Raw genomic sequence first — 19,287 nt, 5'->3', positions numbered from 1 at the left:
AAAAGTGAAATGCATGTTGACATCAAACTAATTTTTATGGCTCGCAGACATACTTTGCTTTCAAAAGAAAACAAAATTGAGAAATTCATAATTATACAGCTATTTCAGATATGAGCACCAGACAGACATGCAAGAACAGTATGAATCACAGGTCTACACATCATTCAGCAACAAAAGCAGAAAGCCCACAGGATTCTTACTCATCCTTGTTTTGATTTTCCCCAAGTAGGTGGAAGAAAACAGAAAAAAGACATTTCAGCATGGTTAAGTAAACAGATGAGCAGTCTTACAACTGCAGGCATTCTCATGTAGGTATTGGTTTCCTGAAGCCCACAACCAAAGCATTTAATTCACAATAACACACTAGTGATCTTCTCTTTTCTTGTACAGAACAGCACCATCTCTAACCTGTGATGCCCTCACAAATTATTCCAGTTAGCAATTACCCTCAGAGGGAGGGGAGTAAAAATGCACAAGTTTTGAACTTTGTACTAGACAGTTTAAAAATCCTATTTGGCCTTGCTTTGTGTTCCAGTATAGTTTCAGTTCTTCTGCCCCATGCTCCATCAAATCTCTGTGTCTTTATAGCTTTTCAAATCTTTTCCTAAACTGGTCATAAGCAACAGAGAACTGAAAATAGATTGCAGATGTGTGGCAAGATGTCTGTAACATGATATCCAGAGACATCATTTGTCATTGATGCAAAGAGTGGTCTATCAGCCTTGTGAAAGAACTATTTGCAGAGACATTACTTATATTTTTGAAAGTTCATAACAGGACAGTGACAGTGACATCAGTAGCAATATAAAAAGTGTTTATTCTTGTATTCCTAAACTACAAGGAATTGGTCATATTTGTTTACATGGTCCCAGATGCTTCAGAGCTCCCATCTCACTGAAAGTTCCACGGTTAAACTTGTGAACAGGCTTCCAATGTGAGACCCAAGAATCTGACTTCCTATGTATCAAAATCCCTAACTTAAATACATTTCTGACCCTATTCAAAACCACGAGAAACTTGGCCACATTGAGCAGAGAGGTGCTTTATTCCAGCTGGCATCACCAAACGTGTTGGCACAGCCCAGAGACCTGACAGAGGAGAGGTAAGGCTGGCTGCTGTCATAGCTGCCTGCTTATAACCAACAGATGGGCAATTAAGGCTCTCACCTGGGTAAGAGGATTCAAATCTGAATTTTCCAACAAAATATTGGTTTAAAATATTTTAAACTCCAGTGCCTGTGTGGCCCAGCCACTGTTCCTGAGCTTCAGGCAATGCATTTTATATGGGAAAAAGGGAATATCAGCTGGCACAGAGGGAGGCACGTCCTCTCTTCCTTTTGGGGCAGCCTTCTTGGAAGGAGAGATGGAGGTTTCAGTCAGTGGCCCAGTGAATATGTGCTACTGCTATATAAATCTCCAGAGAACATCACATCTATTTATGTCACCCCATTTAGGCTGTAAATCTCACCCTAATGTTGATGTTTAAAACAGACCAGATGAATCACACTCCAGAAATGTCTGATTCTCCTCACTGACTATAAAGGGAGCCCAGACTGTAAAGCTCAGCTGTAGATGTCAGCACTGAAGATGGCTAAACTGAGATTATTCCCACCAAGAGCCATTCACACAGAGTAACTTAATTATCCAATTTCTATTAAAATGTCCAACTACTGCCCACATCAGAGGGAACTAAGCAGGAATTAAGCATCCCAGAACCCCGAGCTCACCCGGGGACATCAGAGACAATGACTATCTTTATAGTCTTTCTTGTGTTATGCCAAACATATCACTAGTGCTTAGCAACTTAGCAAGCCCTTGTAGTACCAAACCACTCCAAAGGGTATCAGCAAATGCCTGTTATTCCATTGGATAATTCACAGAGGCCTGAATAGTATTAATGGAGTTTAAGCAGTAAACACAATAACCTGCGTGTCAAACGAAATGTGTTTCACTAAAATGTACATCTGCTATGTTTCTAAAAATTTAACCACTGAAATATTGTGTGCCATAGCCAAAACAACAATAATCATCAAAATACCATTTCCTGTTGGAAATGTCCTCCATTGAAGAGGACAGTTATTTATAGTCTTTGCTTAAGAAACACAAACCAAATCATATCATTTATTGAAATGAACCTCCAGGCAACAAATACTGTAAACATGGGAGTTATCAGCATGACATAAAAGCCAGTAAAATGTGCTTTAACAGTACTTACATGATTGTTAGACTCAAATGATTGTGAAACCTACTTTGTCAGTAGTAGTATATTATTTCTCTTATCCAAAGTCCCAGGAGAAGATGGGAAGAGCTGATGATCATTCCCAGACCTCACCAGCTACACAGGGCATGAAACAATCCTGGTTACTGGTGTATGTTGGACCTGTTTTGTGTCTTTATTCAGCAACCACCATTCTCCTTATTAAGTTTTGAAGCCAAATGCTGTCATGCTTCTATGAAAAGCATCAACATCAAATTTTTCTTAAAAAACAGATTAAACGTTATTGTGATTACCCTTTTATCACTCTAAGCCTGAGAATATTGACCCCCGTTTTGAAGCCTAACCTTATTTTTCATGCCTTTCAAGTTTATGTGAGGTTGCCTGTTTGATACCCATACATAAAAATTTCATATTGTTGGCTGTGCTCTCAATAAATTATTTAGAAGGTTTGAATATTTCTGCACAGTGCAGATTTTCAGAAGAGTTTGGTAAATCCTTTTATTCTGCTGTCCTCAAAAGGCAAACAACCTCTCAATACACAATTAACAATAGCATTAAAAGAGAAAATGAAGGCTGGCTTGAAAAGAGAGTAATTATAATTATCTACTAGGAATTTATTATGACTCAGTAATACCTAAATATTTGCAAGATCTTTTGTCTTAATTCTAGCTAAGGAAGCACACCCTCTAAAACCAGATTCTTGAATATGTTTACCTCAGGCTAAAGTAACACAAATCCTCTTACAGACACATGAATTATGACGAGCAAATATCATGAAATGCAGGAGTTCAAGTGATGCTGGAGAACAAGGAAGCATCTGGCTGCCCAGGCTTGAGAAGGTGCACTGTTCACTGGGTGACAAACTGGGTGGCTGAGCCCAAAGAGTGGTGGCCAGTATTGGGCCCTGTATTGGGACCACTCCTTCTGAATATCCTTATCAATGACCAGGGTAAGGGGATTGAATGAACCCACAGTCAGTTTACACTTCTACTGCTTCAGGTGACAAGGAGCTCTACCATTTATTTATATAATGCATGAAAATGTTTTTCCTTATTGTTTACGTTCTCTTTTCTCTTAATTATTGCATTTTCAGTGAAGTATTTGCTTTGTCAACAGACTTCAACATTTATAGATAACTTTCACAACTCTCTCAACTATCCTTTTCCAAAATTAAGGAAACTTACTTTAGCTTCCTATTACACAGGAAGATGCTCTCTCTATCATCATCAGCTAGTTTTACTCTATTTTTTGGAATCAGAGGCAACCAGATGCATCCATGGCACAGAAATCTGGGTATAATGTTGTAATGCACACGCAGTGGTAAAAGTGATGTCAGTTGTTTCAGTCTTCGCTCTTTTCCTCATAATTGCTCAGGTTCAATGTGGTGATTTTTGTTTTTTACTCATGTTTAGCATCAAGGTGATATATTTTGGAATTCACTCCCAGTATCCTGTTCCACTTAGTCTGCATTATTTTTGCCTCTGTTCCCCACCACTATCTTCATTTTTCAGTAATACAGCATTAAATTTTACTACTTTGAGCAGCATTGTATATGATGCTGTTACCTTCTTAATAAGTTCCCATTATCATTTTGACCACTTTTAAGTTCAGGCATGAAGACATGACAATGACACTTCCTCATCAGCCACAGTCCTCCCACCTCAGAGTGGATTCCTTGTGTGAGATAATTCAAATGAAAGCTGGCACTGTCTTATAGCTCATGAACAAGAGTGAGCAATAAAGTTTCTGACTCCATTTATCTTTAATAAATTTGTGCTTATCTTCATTAAACCAGAGCTTAACAAAATTGCTTAATGGACTGCAGAAATAAGAGGCCTTAAATAACCTGGTGCTTTGCAGCCTAAATATGTTGGGCAACCAATATAGCAGCTGTCCAAGGGACACAGAGGTATTTTTTTAATACCAGACTTGGGACTCATCTGCCTGGGTGTGAGCATGCAGAACATCATCCTCCTCACCCAAACTGCTCATCTCAGAGTCCCTTCTGTACAACAGATATACCCAGCACAGCCTGAGTTGCAGCCTGTCCAGACCCAAATATTTTACCAAGTCAGGCTCTGGGAGGGCTGGCTGTAGATTTTCGGGAGGAAGGGGGTAAGAGTGCACAAGTGTCCTGATTAGAAGAGAGAAAATAAAGAAAATTAGCATGGAAAAGTGAAAACCGAAATGCACTGAAAGTTGCTGAGAACCATGAACAGAATGAAGAGGCCCAAAATACATCATACTTATTATTATGGGAACGGACACGAGTTCAAAAATGTGATTTAATTTTGTATGTATGATTCATGCAACAAAATAATTCTGCCTAAGTACAGTCCCTCATTTAGTTGGTGCAGAATGCCATTTAAAAAAAGCTACAGAACCCCCATCTATAAACTGGAACAATACTACTAAATAGCCTAGAGACTGATTGACATTTTAAGTTAAAGAATGGACCAAATGAGGATTTATATAGGAAAATATTAAATTGGGTTAAAAATATGGGTTTATATTAAATATATGGGTTATATTAAATATAAAGCAGCATTCGTACTGGCAGCCCATGGCTTGGACAGGAGCACTCTTTGCTGGGTTCAGTGCTGGCTGGATGGCCAGGCCCAGAGGGTGGTGGTGAGTGGTGCTGCATCCAGCTGGCAGCCAGGCACCAGGGGTGTCCCTCAGGGCTCTGTGCTGGGGCCAGCTCTGTTCAATATCTTTATTGATGACAAGGATGAGGGGATTGAGTCTTCCATTAAATCTGCAGACAGCACTAAGCTGGGGTGGTGTGTCCCTCTCTTGGAAGGTAAGATGGCTCTGCAGGGAGACCTGGAACAGTTGGATGGATGGGCAGAGTCTAACAAGATGAAGTTTAATAAGTCCAAGTGCTGAGTCCTGCATTTTGGCCACAAAAACCCCCTGCAAAGTTATAGGCTGGGGACGGTGCCCAGGCAGAAAGGCACCTGGGGGTGCTGGTGACAGCAGCTGAACCTGAGCCAGCAGTGTGCCCTGGTGGCCAAGAAGGCCAATGGCTCCTGGCCTGGATCAGGAATGGTGGGGTCAGCAGGAGCAGGGAGGTTGTCCTGCCCCTGTACTTGGCACTGGTGACACCACACCTCGAGTATTGTGTCCAGCTCTGGCCCCTCAGTTTGGGAAGGACGTTGAGATGCTTGAGTGTGTCCAGAGGAGGCAACGAGGCTGGAGAGGGGCTGGGAGCACAAGCCCTGTGAGGAACCACTGAGGGAGTTGGGGGTATTTGGCCTGGAGAAAAAGGAGACCCAGAGGTGACCTTATCACTCTCTACAACTCCCTGAAAGGTGTCTGTGGTCAGGTGGGGTTGGTCTCTTTCTCCAGGCAGTGACTGACAGAATGAGAGAACAAAGTCTTAAGCTGCATCAAGGGAAATATAGGCTGGATATTAGGAAAAAGTTTTCACAGAAAGAGGGATAAAGCTCTGGAATGGTCTGCCAGGGGAGGTGGTGGAGTCACCATCCCTGGATGTGTTTAAAAAAAGCCTGGATGTGACACTCAATGCCATGGTTTAGTCGAGGTCTTGGGGCATGGGTTGGGCTCGATGATCTTTAAGGTCTCTTTCAACCCAGTGATTCTGTGATACTGAATTCTGGCATATGAATGGCTGGGCTGTAACAAGTGTTAATGCAATCCTTTGACCATACATTGTATATTAATACTGCAAGTTCAAATCCATAAAAAATACTGGTTTCTAAAAGTTCAAACCTGAACAACATGGAAAAGAATCTGAAAAAAATAAGAAAAACATCCACTAGTCCTCGGACATATATAAACACCTAATGAAAATTGAGTCAAATGAAAATAATGTGCTTAAGAAATGAAATTCCTAAAGTAAGAACAATAGTAAAACTCAGTGGCATCTGTTTGTCTCATCTTTATGGTTATGTGGCTAAATGGGTCAGAGGCAGAGATGGGGACAGTCAGACAATACATATGCTTATTCTTTATGGTGTAATTTTTCACAGTGTGGTTTGTAAAGGCTGAGCATTCCAAGCGACTGGCAGCTGCCTCAGGAAGGGTATGGCTCCAGGTACATCACTTTAGCAAGAGCTGTTGGTTCTTTGTGTTAGGTTTGTTATAATGGTCAACTACTGAACAAGAAAGAGAGGGCTGGAACACCAGCACAGTGGCAGGTTGTGATTATGAAACATTTGACAGGACTCTGTGGGAAAATCCTCAAAGTGCCTTCTCACTGTTTTGCTTGTGCTAAGGGTTGGATCTGAAGATAAAAAAATGTTCCTTCTAGACTCCCATTCCTAGATAGGTAACCACCATTCCAGATATTTTACCACCTCTGAATGTTCGCAAAAAAGTCTGAGTCCAACATTCTGATTAGGCAACCAGCCAAACCATGCACACACACAAAAATGCAACTGCAGCACAGTCACTTGTGTTGAACTTGTCATTATTGGTTAGCTGCTTGTTAAATACTTTACAAATGCAGCAAATTCCCAAGTGGTCACTTTCTGTTCTTAAAAAAAAAATAAAATAAATAAAGGGAACAGCATGGTTCTTGTCCCTGATGTGCCTAACTATCCCAGATAACACCAGTACAAATTCCCCTAGCAAATAAGGGATTTTTAACAAATCACTTCATGTCCTCTTTCCATACTGAAATTCCTTCTGCTCTGCACATCCCAGTGAAAGCAATAAGTATTCACAGCCATGTCCCTGCTATGACTCATATCTTGTTAGAACAAAAAGAGGCACTTGGCTCTCTGGAAAATAAATCCCACAGCCGCCTGCCTTGGACTGCTGCAAGCCTAAAGCTCCCTGGCTTGTGCACTGTTGTGTCACAGAGGTCTCCACGTCCCACAGGAGACAATTACTAAGAAGTACCTCCAGAATAGGTGAGGTTCTGCATATTATTATAGGAGAGGGAAAGGGCTAAAATGGTAAATATATTTATAAAGGCTCAAAAAGCACAGTTACTGTGCAGGAAAGTCAGTCACCTGACAAGCTAAGCTGCACAAATAGCACTGCCACTCTCCTAGACAAGAGGTTATTAGCAATAACTCAATAAATTAGGAAGAACTAAACTAATTGCCAGAATGACTTTTATTGGTATCCTCAGCAAGAAGACAAACTAGTCAAGAAGCATGATAACTAGCAGATCTCTGTCAGAAAAAAAAAAAAAAACAATGAAGAGATTTTTTTATCTTAGCATTTTTCCATCAGTTTGTCAATGGAAATCTTAAGAGTGAAACAAAGAAACTAAACAGCCTCCCTGGAAAAACCCCCAACAAACCAAATTAAGCAAACAAGTGGCAAAGTTAATCAAGTCTCTTTGATCCAAACACCACTGAGTGGACAAGACAAAATATAACACTGGGAACACAGTTAAATCCATGGAGCTCAGTTGGTCATTCTGTCTCCTGTTCTGTGGCATGTCTTCACATCACTGAATGAATATTGTCACCAAATAAGCCCCCAGTAACAGCAGACACCTACAATAACACAATAATGCAAGTGTACCAGCTGGTCAACATCTTACCTAAAAGGTGACGTTCTTCTTTGAGCCCCCTGTTCCAGTGCCAAATTGGACAGACACTTCTATCAGATTCCTCTCAGGAATTACTAAGGCCAAGGCAGAAGTGACACCAGTATGCTGTGATGGGTATAAACCTCAACATCCCTTTCCACAGAATAACTATGAGGTATTTGCACGAGCAAATATCTACACTTGCAAAAAAAATTCTGAGCAACCAGTGAAAAGAAACATGTGCCTAAATATGGAAGAGGAACATTTAACATTGTGTTCCAGCTCCTGGCTCAACAAGTAACATCACTGTCAACCTGCAATGCCTTGAATAAGAGAAAATAAGAGAAACTTTCTGCATAGGAGTAGACTCTACATTGGTTTTACCACAGCTGTTTGAAGTTGAACTCTCTGAGAAGTCAAACATTCTGAGAAAAAATGGCAGAAGTCACCATTGAGGGGGGTTCAATTTCTCCCTCTAATTCAGTAATTAAAGCAGAGGAATGGCCAGACATTAATAAAAGTAGTCATGCCACTTCATACAGATCTAGCTATGAAGAAATTAGGCATAAACAAATATAAGTAGCATGCTTCTGGGGAACCATATATTCAATATTGTCTTCCACTTCTGTCTTTTAAATCCCACAGTTGATTCAAAGAATGACTCTGACATTTGTCTAACCCCCTCAGTGTTGCACACTGAGAATGAGTAGGAAGACTCAGATAAGCAGAGTACAGAAAGATGGATCTGGATGTGAGTGTGGTCTGTGCATCAGCTGGGATGCACTGTACACTGAACTTCCAAAATACAGAATACGCAGCAGTCGGCAAGCATGGAGTGAAATACATTTAAAAATCCACACAACAAAGGGTGCTTTAGGAATCCACCTCTGTACATCTTTCACATTAGTTCAGAGACAGATGAATTCTCCCACCTAAAATCTTAGGAAACTTTGAATTTGCAATTTTGCTAAATAAGCCTCCTCAATAAGTAATAGAAAGTGCCAATAGTATTTGAACATTTATTATCTTGAATATGAAAAGAGGGAATAATGATCAGCTTTTTGGAGGCTGAAATGCTTACAAATTCATAAATTATATAGTATTTTTATTATGCCATTTTCAATGAAAATCAAATACTTTGATCTTCTCCAGAATCATTTCAGTTTGAAATTGAATATTTCAGTTCATTTTGTTAACCTGAAATGAAAAACCCCACCTATTTTTATCTAAATCAAGATTCTAATGTCCTTTCCAGACACTTTGTGCCAGGTGGTCCCTCCACCTCAGGGAGGCACTTCACTATGCTTCAACTTTTACAATCTAGTTAATACATCCAACCTTCTAATAGAGTAAAGGCAGCGAGATCCTAATCACAGACTTTGTGACACTACATACCAAAAAAAATACAATTTAATCTTGAGGTGACAAAGAAAAATGTGAATTTTGTATTCAATTCAATGAACATGAAAGCAAAAGTACAAAAAAAACCCCCATTTAATTTGAGTCCAACTCCCCTTTTCCAGATTAAAAAAAAAAACCAAGGAAAATAGTAGTTTTATTCCAAGTAAGGTTTTCATTCTGCAAAAGCTGCATTTTCTATCATAAATCATTCCTGCTGGAACTGGTTTTATTCCATTTCCTAGAGAGCAAAAGGGCACTTTACCTCTACTTGAATGTATTGTGATGCCTTCTTATGACTTTTTTTTTTTCTCTTTCACATCTGACATATTTTTCCTTATTGCTAGCCCTGAAATAAACATGACTAAACACAGTTTTCCTGTGGGCTCACATACAAAAGCAGTTTGGGCAATGTATTCATTTTGCTGTTTATATTATCCTGTCAAAAACAGGGAGAGCTTGGCAGTCCTCAAGTCTTGAAGAACAAAGTCAAAAAGAAACCAAGCTATCATTAGGCAGCATCTCTGAGCACACTAGTGTAGAGCTGCAGGACTTTTCTCAGAGTTCAAAATGAGATCTACCTCAAAAATCCCTTGGAAAAAAAGGTCACATTATAGATATTATATCATTTATGCTGGTTTTAGGCTTCCACTTTCTCACTCAAGGAGAACTTCCATGTTCCACATCTTTGTTATGAGACAGAGCGAGCTGCCTCCTCTCCTCTGCATTCCCACAGGTCTCCAAGGACAAGGAGAAATATGTGCTACAGAGATATATTACATCCAACTACCTCAGAAAGTCAGACAGCAAAAAAATTCAAGCCATTTAAGTCAAGAAAACACTCTTGGAATAGATATTTTTGGATGCACAACAGGGTGTTAACCTGTACCATTGCTGAGCGCATCCTCTTCTCTGTTAAACTTCAAGTTTGCTTTTCGCAGGAACCAGAATTCTGCTTCATACTGTGGAGAAGCACTCTTCAAAAGGGAAAAGCACTGCATCAAAGCAAGATTTCTACCTTGGACAACAGCAAATTGCTTGGCAGTCCTTTTATTATATTCAAGGCATTCTCAGGCAGCTGGGCCTCATTACAAGCAATGGTGCTTCAGCCATTAACTTCAGAGCGACGAGGATAAAGCAGTGAACATTTAAATCATGCTAAGCAAGGAAATGAATGAGCATGGAGCACTGCTGATACTGTATGCTAAGCATGCTTCCTGGGGAGTGCTGCTAAACCACAGACACTTTGGGACAGGTGCTCCTACAGAGTTTTTGTTTTCCTTCCAGCCCGGTGGGGCATTGCAGTGCCACAGCAGAATGAACACCTAAAAGATGAGGTCCATGCCTTCCTCTTCATTGTACCAATTCTAGAGCAGGAAACACTCCCAGGCAGAGTGCTGTTGCAGTAAGCAGCTTTTGGGGAACAAAAACATGGTCAAGAATTTGTATAGGATTTGCTGACTTGTTTGTTGAGAGTTTTAACAGCAGTAGTGTTGTAAGTTAGTGAAGGTAAATCACACTGGCATTTGGGCATAAGACCAGACTTGGAGCTAAGTCTCAAATAGATCTACAGGCTTCCATACAGATCTTTATGTTTCACACACCACCAGTAAACACATGAGGCTGTCTCACCACTGCAGTTGGGTGTTTTGATCCATTTGTGGCTCAGCAGCCACATGCCAACATGCCAGTCAGGACTAGCCCTTCTCCCCCAGAGATACTGACACTCATTCTTCAGCTTTTTAGTGTAATTTGTTCATTGTGAACCAATACAGCTACAGCCTGGTCCAAGTTTCACCTCAGACTAGATCCAGTACTTGCATAGTCTCAATACTCTCCCCAGATATTTCTGCTTTTCCAAGAAATGCATAAATATTACAAAGACAAAATTTCAGCTTTCATCCTACAGAGGTTGTACAAATTTTAACTGAACCATATTTTTTTTGAAAGGTAGACTTAAAAAGAACTTTAACAGCTGCTCTCAGACTTTAGGTGATTAATTTTGAAGTAGATTCTATGAAAGGATGAACAATAACAGCCAAAGGTTGAGGCATTAATATTAACCTGTAATAAAAGGAATGATGTTTAAACCATTCCTAGAAATAAAAGATGAGTACCTGGTCCTAGAGTGCTGGAAGAAGCACATAGCTTAAATTATATCCAATCAGGCAAAATACAGATATTAAACATTTATGAGCAGCTCTGATATATTCTGAATTAATCAGTTCTGCACATTTAAATGTTTTAATATTTAATGCTGCTACCTCAACAATCCTGAAGAAATATTAAACTTTTGTACAGTCTTTTGTAAGGGATAGCAAGAGATTTTACTACACATAAAATCTGAATTGTGGCTGTAGGTTTTGTGCTGTGCTGTGTTTAGTGGAGAGCCGCAATTATAATGTATTGAACTACAACTGAAATTCTGAACATTTTTACCACAGATGAAACAGAAATAAGGGCAGTAATAACATAAGTAACAATTATTAAGCCAGGGGTAAGTACATGTCCAATCTGATTAAGTCTCCTAGGCATGATGGATTACTCATGAAGGCTTACTAATATCATACTTTCGTGAAATCCCTCAGATGAGTGTAAATGGCATGCTAAAGGCATTTTAGACATTGCAGAGTATTAATGTTAGTGTGCTAGTAAAGTAAATCTTCTACAAAACACCAGCTGTGGTAAGCAAAAAATATATATAGATAGGGATATTTAGCTGTCCACAAATTCCCTCACTCTAAAAAGCAAGCACACTGAAATATTTTTTTTTGGTGCTGGCAATAACTGTAAATTTAAATACAAGAACTGTATACTAATTTATGATGAGGTTTAAAACACAGTGTTTAAAAGCTTATTAAAGATGAAAATGAGAACATGAAGACCTTCTTTAGAAGACAGTAAGTCACATATGATGCTGATTCCATTATTAAAAATTTTGCTTTGAATATAAACATATTTCTGAGATTCTGTGCTTTATCACCCCTAAAAAAAGTTAAAAATACTCTGAAAATTCCTAGATAAAACACTACAACAACAAACTACACAACTCTTGAGGTTTGATGGAAATTGTAAGAGGACAACAAATGGCATAAAGCCTCTGCTATGAACACGTGCTCATTTCCGTATCACTTGGACAGCTTGGAGTTCAGACTCTGCAACACCTGAACTCCTGCCCATCTCTTTGTCCCTTGTCATTCAGTGTAAATTCAACAAATTGCTCTCATTCTGCATGGTTTTGCCTGAATTATCATTGCAGACCACAAATCTGAATTTACCAGTGGTATTAAATTTAGAGCAAGGCAATTTCAAAGAGAACCACAGCAATTATAATTTAAGAGATAGCACATAAAAATCAGTATATGTACTTGGCTTGGTTGTTAGCCAAGACACGGCCTGGCTCCCACGTGAGTTATTTTTAAAAATAGCAAATTCAGCAAAATCTCCCCAGACAACAACAACAAACAACAACAACAAAAATCAGCACAAAGTCACAAATCTTTATTCTCTATTTATTTTTGGGGAAACATAAGCCTCATCCTTTAAAACCTTTCTAGCAACCAAATCTGCCACAAATGTTCACACACAGCAAAAGGAACAGAGATGCCCCAGTACAGTCCTTGCACCACTCTGTGGTCCTGCCAACCCACACTCATTCCTAGAGACCTCAAACAACCAAAACTTTCACACACACAGAGCCCTGACCCAGAGATTATCCTTTGTGATTTCACAATATTGCTGTGAGTGAACTCCAAAACTGGCAGTAATTCTTTCCCCTAGTGAGATGCTCACAAGCAGCAGCCAGAGTCCTTTACATAACCTGTTAAACCAAAAGTGGGCCCTGCATTCCCAGTGCTGAACTTCATTGTCTAAGAGCAAAGACAGACACATGAAAATATTGCAGGTGATTTCTTTGTGAAGGGTCGTGTTTGTATGAAAAACAGAGAGGAAGATACAGGGAAGTTAAGAGAAAAGGCATGAAAGAAAGCGTAAGGACAAAATGTCACAGCTGTGAGACCAAACCCTTACTCAGCTGATCTGCAGGCCCTGTGATGGACAAAAAGACTCTCTCACGTTGCTCAAGGAAATCACTCAGAGATCATCTCATGTCCCAGTACATTCAAGGAAAGAAGACTTCTTTAGAATAGGGAGGAGATAATCAAAGAAAAAAAATGGGAGATACCAATCTCTTTTCTTACTGCAAGTGATTCATATGATCCTGAGAAATCTCAGCTGGATCTACCATCAATGGAGAGGCATTACAACCATTGAATCAAAAAGGTGCAAGTAATAGACAAGACACAGGACATGCAAGTGACCCTCAACCAAGAGTTCAGAGAGAGTTTAAAACCAAACCAAAATGATGAACAAAAGCTGGCATGTGGCCACAGAGAGAAATAGAACTTTCCCAGGCATTGTCCTGGGAAAGGCAGTGAGAAGATCAGAGAAAAGAATGATAAACAATTCTTATCTTCACTTGCTGCACCTGTTGTTGTGAACATGTGGAATGTGTTATGGAGATTTGTTTACCAAAGGGTGGTTTCTTAATTAGCCAACCGTGATGGTGTTTTAATTAAAGGACCAATCAAGCACACATGTATCATAACTGTCTATAAGAGCAATGGGTTTCTTAACAAAGATTGTTAATCAGCTTTCTGTAACACATGGAGTCTATGCTGATTATTACCTGGCTGGGGGGGTCCATTGTGAAGATATTGGCATAATATAATTTCTAGAAACCTTTAATTTTTGCCAAAAAACTCAGGGAGTCCCTTGTAGATAGATGGAATTCTTATTAAGACAGCCATGGCAGACTTGGGGAATTTTCAGGTCAGAATGGTGAATTAATTAACCAGCCTGACCTGACTGCATAGACTAAGTTTCTCCCAAAAACAGGATAAGGGGAAATTTGGACAAATTTGAAATATACTAAGGAAGAGAAACTCTAACACAGGCCTGAACAAATAAGCAATCACATTGGGAAAGAGATAAAAGAAATTACAAGAAAAACCCCAAATTCCTATAGAATAACACAGGTACCTACACAAGTGAACTTGGACTTGCAAAACAGTATTAGAGAAAGGAAATTTTCCAGCATGTAACGTGGACTACAAATGAAAGGGTAGTGGATACTGGTTTGGACGCCATTATTTTTTTCAGCAGACATAGGAAAAAAGCTAAGAGGTGAACCTGTAATTGGCTGTGTATGTTGTTGACAAGGCTGGGGAGATAACTTGTCCCCTTGAAATACAGGAAAACAGGTTTTGATGGAAAGTGATGGAAATTTGAGAAAGCAATTCAGACAATTAAGGAATTCCACAATCTGCTGCCTTCTTCAGAATGGCAAAACCCCCATCAAGCCCTTATAAGACAACAACAACATTGTAACATATTAAAAATTAAGTGCATTGAGATGTAGCTTCTCCAGATCCTGGCCATTGCCAGTGGTGCTCTCGTGCCCCCCTGTGCAGAAACACAAAGGCAGCAAGAAAGGACAAAGGGTCACTCACACCCCTCCAGAGGCCTCGGATCCCAGGGGAATCTTAGCTGCTGAAATTTCAGTGCATTTGAGACAGCAGTCCATCCATTTGCAAACTGTTTCTAAAAAGCTACAGATAATAAAGATAATAATGAAAATAAAGATGGGAACTGTGGTTGTAAAGGTCAAATGTGAGATGTATGTAATGCTAGCACAGAAAAGCTGAAAGGACAAAGGAGAGTTTTTGCTCAGTGATTTTACATTTGAGCAAGGAGCAGCAAATTCTTCTTTGTAAGCATTAGGATTCCCTCTCCAAACCTCTCTCTTATTTATAAATAAGAAATTATACTGCAATGGATCACACCACATGGATAAGCTATAGAGAAGTATGGAGAATCTGCTTTCTGTGAGGTGCAGAGAGCTAAGCAGAGATATTTTAAAGACTTCTTACCTTTTATCATGGGTAAGCACTATAGATGTTACAGCAGGTTTGTTGTGCTCTTCCTAAACTGATCTGAAGAGTGGTAAGCAGCCAGCAGAAGCAGGTCCAGGTGGCAATGAAAGCACAGCTTTATCAAATACACTAATCCTCACCAATTTATATGGGTGGATGTTGCTTTTTGTGTGAGGGGTGAAATTAGCAGTTTTCTCCGGCCAGATTGCTGTATCTCGGGGATATCTCAAGGTAGGGTTTGGCATTAAATGAGAATGGAAAGTGACTAATGTGACTTATATATAAAAGACAAATATTAAAATTATTACCAAATACATAGCACAGCAAAGACAGACCTAAGCTATTCCACTGATTTATGCATAACTAAGTCTCTTGCTTGCAAAACAAATTCCTTCAAACTTCCCACAGATCTCATCATAATGTGAAGGAAATCTGTAGGTGCCAGCTGGTGGTCTCTGAGTTACACACATGCAGAACCACACAAGTTTAAGCTACTGTTCTGAAACCCAATTTTCACTCTCTCTCTTTTTTTTTTTTCCCAAGTGAAAATCTTTTTCAAATTGGCCAGTAATTAGAAATAGCAATACATAAATCTGCCAAACGTCTGTGCACCATTTTAATGAAAGCAAATCTTTAATAAACATTGATCTAAAAGGTGAGGTTGTTGGAAAGTTATAAGCAAATGTAACAACACATTTGAAATGAAAATGTCTTCAAGTTACAGCTAGAGCATGGTGTAGATCCTTCTGTGCTATGGTGGGTCTAGGAAATAATAGCAGTAGCAAAATTGTAAAACATATTGGGGATGGCAGGTGCTGCAGTTCATTGTTATGCTAAAAAACTCCTAGCAATTGTCTATAGCAATTGCAGCTGTCTTTCTTTTACCATAGTATAATAATTATCCATCTGATTAGCAAATGTAACCACCTGCAGTTAACTGGTTTACTGGTATAACTACTTGCAAGGATAAAATGCCTTTCAAAATCAGGCAAGTTAGTGATCAAACTGAACTGCCCTGTCAAAGTTTCATACTGAAAGAGTATTTCAAGTGGCTGTGGAATTATCTGCACTTGGGTAAAAGTGCTTAGAAAATGGTTTTTATAAGATGGGAAAAAGTGCCCTAAAAACAGCCTCAACAGATTTTAAAACACCAGGTAGCTCAGACACTATTCTATAAAGGAAAACTATTACAGCCACATTTTTATTACTAGATATATCCATGCCACTCCAGGCACCCAGGAATCTCAGCAAACACATTTAAATATATACAGCCGCTGTATGTGGTCAAGTTCTCATCCTCTCTCTCCTCTTGCTTCAATGGCTGTAATCTTCTTATAGGAAAAATCTGCTCCTCTTCAGTACTCTTCACCTGGGCCTGTAAAACTCTATGCAGCCACTTGCCCAGGGACATTTGACAGCTGAGTAAAATATTATTATTATGATTTTCATTATCATAAGTCGTCATGGTAAAGGATGTGGAGGGTAGATTTTCCATCTGAACCCTCAATTTTTCATGGCAATTTGATTGGGGTGACCTTGCTCTTCCATTTAATCTCACCAGGCAACAAAATATTTCAAAATATATGCAAAGTATGTCAGTGCCCTCCTATGAGACACACAGGTAAAACTGTTACACTTTTGGACAAAAATTTTCATTAATGCCATTAATGTCTCTTTTTCTGGCTATTATTGGCTTCAAGGTAATTTGTAGATAACACGAATCTTCCTCTTTCCTTGTCCCACTTTTGCTTTCTGTGTGTTCCATCAGAACAGACTAACTTTGAAACCTAAAATTCTATTTACCTACCTATGTAGCTTCCTTTTAAATCTGAACATGAGGGTTTTTTTCACTCCTTTTCTGCTTCCTCTCATTTAAGAGAAAGCAGTCCAGCAAGGAACATTTGTGTAAGCCTAATTTCCATACGGAAAACAGCACAACAGAACGACAAATGTGTTTCCCCAACATGTCTCTCACTAACTGTTGATCTCACCAGCTGATTTCAGCTAAACACAACCAAAAGGTAAATGCCTGGAAACTACTGCTTCTCTGAATCCTCTGAAAAATCAGTACCCTGAGAAGGGTGCCTCTTCATTCCCCTCCCTGTTTGGTCACTCCAGGGCTCTAAGTCTTTGAGCATCCATATAGAAATATCTAAAATCAGAGTTTTGCAAAGATTTGAGCACCAGGATTCCCATTAAATTCATCTGCATTCATACGTGCTGGAAACCCTTGAATATCTCATCAGTACATGCAATGGGTATTTAGAATCTGAGGCACTCCACATCCAGCCTGACATCTTGAAAAGTGAGAGCAGCCCCTGTCAGAGCAGTGAAGGAAGCTGAACCACAGATCTGAGCAAAGTTAAAGAAAAGAAGGATAACTAAACACAGTAATGCTCAGCACTGTGCAAGCACTGAGCAGAAGAGCTCTCTGTCCCCAGCCAATCACCTCCATGGCTGGCCTGGTCTCTTTGTCACCTTTGACATTTTATGTGCTTTTTCTAGCTCATTTTTTCTCAACAATTGAAAAACATATTTTGAAATTTAATGTGCAACAAATATAATAATATGTATATTCATTTAAACAATTCGGGATACATTGAAACCAAGATTTTATCAACGCAAATTTGCTATTGAGAACATAATTATAAAAGTAAGAAAATATGTCTTAAACACTAAACTGTCCACAGACCATGGACAAATATATATGTAATTATCTGAAAATTATTCACAGCAAAATACTATTAAAAAAAAACCCTGTAATTTTCATGGTTCACATTCTCTGTATTTCTGTTCACATGTAAACCTTACTGCTCCCATCAAATCTGCAGGCTTACTTGTGTAAATCATTGCTGCAAAGCCAGGTTGCAAATCCGCTAAGAAACTGAAATTTTGCAAAGAGAGAATTTGGAAATTTTTACTTAGGTATTTTTGGGGGTTCTTTAAAGGAGAGCAAGAAGTTGATACTTTAAGCATCTGATCTTCTCAGCACCATCTCCAGCTTGTCCTCTCATTGAACAAACACAGTTCTCTTTTCCTATTTTCTCTTCAGGAGCAAACACCTTTCTTGCCTTCCAAGAAGAGACAGCCTTGGGGAGCCTTGTGCTCCTAGAGCCCAGCTGGTATGCCAGGATGGAGCCCTGTGCCCCTAGAGCCCAGCTGGGATGCCAGGATGGAGCCCTGTGCCCCTAGAGCCCAGCTGGGATGCCAGGATGGAGCCCTGGGGAGCCAGTGCAACACATGAGCACCACTTGGCATCACACAAACCTCCAGTGCCAACCAGAACAGGCACAAAGGAAAGTTGAAGAGCCACTTGCTCTTCCTGCTCACTGCAACACCCTTTTGAAAATGTTTGAAACCCTTCTACAAAACCATAATTTGAATGTGTCTCATCTCTGCCCTCCCTGAGAGTAAGTTGATGTGTCACTTGGAGGCTGGCATCAACCATTTTTGGATGATTGGTTTCAAATCCTCTAATCAGCTTACCATCCAGTAATTGAGCTGTGTGTTGGGAAGGCCCTTCGAGGCGTGAGTGAAGACATTCTCCCTCAAGCCCCAGAGCAAAATTAGAGCTGTCATTTCCAGCCCCCCACGTTGCCTGCACCTTCCTGCATCAGCCAGCCAGAAGCTGCTTCTTGTGCCTGAGGGTGTCCTGACCCCCAGCTCCCCACTTCATGTGTAGCTCATGGAAATGCAGGGCAGCACCTTTGTTTCCCTTAGAAATACTGATCTGCTACTAAACATGGAGATTTAAAGCTAGGATTCAGACACATGCTTTCTTCTATTTTATCAAAATGTATAACCCTCACAAAACTACCCTTACCAGCCACTCTGTGAAACAATAGGAGACACGCTGTGACCCTCATAGTGGAAGCCCAACTCAGAAGTGATGTAAATAGCGAGGAAAATACATACATTAGTGGGGGACACAGTAACAGATGCAGAGCAAGATTTTCTACTTGCACAGGCAGCCCATAATGGGCTTCAAAAGAAGGGCAGCATCCTGCGGGGTGATTTCCTCCCATGCTGTCCTTGCTTAAAGGGAACAAATTACTGCTTGCCAGTAGGGATGATACAGCTGCCAGCTCCAGCACTCCCTTTCTGGCTATGCCACTTGGTGCAAAGCCCCCTCAGGAGGGTGAAACACCAGTTTACACCCAAAAGCAGCACGGACAAAATTTGCCCATTCCCCCTGAGCTCACACCTCCCCTGTCTATGCCATCCAGG

General features: G+C 39.9%; 1 protein-coding gene across 1 annotated transcript in view; it reads right to left on the bottom strand.

Annotated features, from left to right (window-relative positions):
• Positions 1-19,287, bottom strand: part of RELN (reelin) — a 276,870-nt gene that overhangs the window by 237,697 nt on the left and 19,886 nt on the right. The window lies entirely within an intron of this gene.

This window comes from Pyrgilauda ruficollis, unplaced genomic scaffold, assembly GCF_017590135.1.
Source record: "Pyrgilauda ruficollis isolate IOZ18807 unplaced genomic scaffold, ASM1759013v1 scaffold33, whole genome shotgun sequence".
NCBI classification, from domain to species: Eukaryota; Metazoa; Chordata; class Aves; order Passeriformes; family Passeridae; genus Pyrgilauda; species Pyrgilauda ruficollis.
Note: the sequence above shows the minus strand (reverse complement) of the source record. Positions and strands in the feature narration are given on the sequence as shown.